The following is a 2,949-nucleotide window of genomic DNA, read 5'->3' as shown; positions in this document are numbered from 1 at the left end:
GGTTGTTAAGGGGGGCGGGGTGAGAGGCAGGGAGCTGCAGAGATGTTGGGCAGTGTTCACGGCGGTGACCACGACGAGGACAATGATGATGATGATGATGATGATGGTAGTGATGGTGGTGGTGATGATGATGGTGATAATGATGGTAGTGATGGTGGTGGTGATGATGATGGTGATGATGATGGTAGTGATGTTGGTGGTGGTGAGGAGGCGGGGAAGGAAGAAGAATGTATGATGATGGTGATGATGATGATGATGATGGAAATGGGGAGGCGTAACAAGAGTGGTTGATGATGATGAGGAGGAGGAGGAGGAAGAGGATTATGATGATGATGATGACAGTGACGTGATAATGGTGACAGTAACACAACGGCGATTATGATGATAATGATGATGGTGATGATGATGGTGATGATGACGACGGTGACGATGATGACGATAGCAATTCTGTAACGATAATTAGTCGACCAAGACTGTAGATGCAGCTAAGTGGATAAAAATCTCCCTTTTCAGTCAAGTTCGAAAGTAAATTTCGAACGCAGTAGAAGCTATGAAAGTAGCAGAAAGATTGGGTATTTTACCCCTATAAGACGGAAAAAGTTGCCAGCAGACGGCTACGCAAGCTGGCGGACCTATTCTTCGAGGTAGTGAGACTTGTAAGGATGGCATAAAAATGTTAGAAATGGTACTTGGTTGACAAGATACAATATGCAGTTTGATATTAAGGCCATTTTAAAGGCAGCGAGCTGGTAGAATCGTTACCACGCCGGGCAAAATGCTCAGCTTCATTTCGTCCGTCTTTACGTTCTGAGTTCAAGTTCCGCTGGGGTCGACTTTGCTTTTCATCTTTTTGAGGTCGATAAATTAAGTACCAGTGAAACACTCCCCTCAAATTTCAGGATATTAAGGTCATTTGAACCTTCTCCACCACTCTCTGCACGACATGGGAAGGCCAGTACTCTCTACTGCCGCCGTTAAGTAGCTTACTAGAACTTCAGCTACCATTATAAGACTTAGGATGACTACTGGAGTGGTTTCCCGTTGCCTTGTCAAGGTAGGTGAGATTTGAACTCAGAATGTGGAGCCGGAAAATATATCATAAAGCATTTCTGCCGATGCACCAGCGATTCTGCCACTCTAACACCAGTAGGACAATGTGAAATGAAGTGTTTTGCACAACGCACCACCAATCCGAGAATCGAAACCACGATCTAGCGATCGTAAATGCAAGACCCTAACCACTAGACCACGCGTCTTTTACATGTGTGTAACAAGATTGGAAATTTCCTGTAGATTATTTCAAAGGGTTTTAAAACAATAACTTATGATTATAGATGGCGTGTTGTTAATATGTTGGTGTGAAATGTCTTTCCCCACGCTGTATGTTGTGCATGAAAGACGTATATGTCAAGAAATATGAAGTTTCTAAAAGTCAACTTTTGATGAGTCAAGAGATTTTTTTTTTTTGTATAGAGCTGACAGATAGGATATGTACTAAGCTTACAAAGAATAAGTTCAAGGGTCCATTTCTTCGACTAAAAAGACCCTCCAAGGCGGTGCTCCAACATGGCCGCAATCAAATGACTGAAACAGTAAAAGAATAAAAGATTAAAAGAATAGGATTTTCTGTGCGACAAATATCATCAAATTAGCATTGCAGCAGCTGTAACTAATTTTTACACTATCCCTGTTGAATATCATCCTCATCAGAAAACACTTGCCCAATAATGCCGGGTATTTCTTGTATACATTAGCCCGAGATACTAAGAAAAGCGAAACTCGGAGTCACGGTTCAAGAAACTTCAGCGTCTCATAAAATATATACACTCAACTTTTTACGGATTGAGTAATTTTCATTCAGGATCAATAGAGTACGGAAGCCCGGGTATGTTTTTCTCATATTGTAAGTGTATCCCTGTTATTACATACACGATAAATCATTCACGGGATAAATCAAACGGGGTAACACAACACACACACACATATGCATGTATGTGTGTGTGTGTGTGTATGTATGTAATACACAACAGAGAGCATATGAAATGATTAATTCTATAAAACTCGATATTAAGGATATATATTTCCAGTTTTGCTCTTTATAACCCCGATAGTGGGGAGAGATTAAACATAAACATTTCTAAAAAAATAATAATAATAAAAAATAGTGGGGCTTGAAAAAGTTACTGGATGGTGAATAGACCGAAGGATATATACGCATGTATGTTTACATGCATGTATATATATACATATATATATATATATGTTTGTATGTATGCATTAATGTATGTATTTATATATACATATACATATATATATATATATGTATATACATATATATATATATATATATATACTTATACTATGTGTGTGTTATATGCATCTATGTGCATGTACGCATGCTTGCATGTATGCATGCATATACTTGAGTATGTGAGTAATACGTCATATAAAACACAGACTCAGATACACCCCCACACGTACACACACACACACACACACACACACACACACACACACATATATATATATACATACATACGCGCTTCCATACACCTATAGACACAAACATACATATTCGCAACAACATATATCTACAGCATCTCCCATATTTCCTCTCCGTCTGTTTCCCCGACACCCAGCCACGTCACAGCAACAACAGCTAACTCGCTCCCCACCTCCTGCTTCTACCACTCCCCCAATTATACACCACCCTCGTTCTGTTTTGAACGCTCACACACACTCTTTGATGATTCCTGTCTGGTTTCGCAAAGTCTATCCTATCTGATTCGAAATCTCTTGGAAATGAAAAACGCACATTACATGTATTATTACTTTATATATAAAACTCCCCACGATTTTGTACATGTGTATATACATACATACATACATATTATATATGTTTATATATTATATTAAGTTATATATATATATATATATATATATATATAT

Source organism: Octopus bimaculoides, chromosome 22, assembly GCF_001194135.2.
Source record: "Octopus bimaculoides isolate UCB-OBI-ISO-001 chromosome 22, ASM119413v2, whole genome shotgun sequence".
NCBI classification, from domain to species: Eukaryota; Metazoa; Mollusca; class Cephalopoda; order Octopoda; family Octopodidae; genus Octopus; species Octopus bimaculoides.
This window is presented reverse-complemented; position numbering follows the sequence as displayed.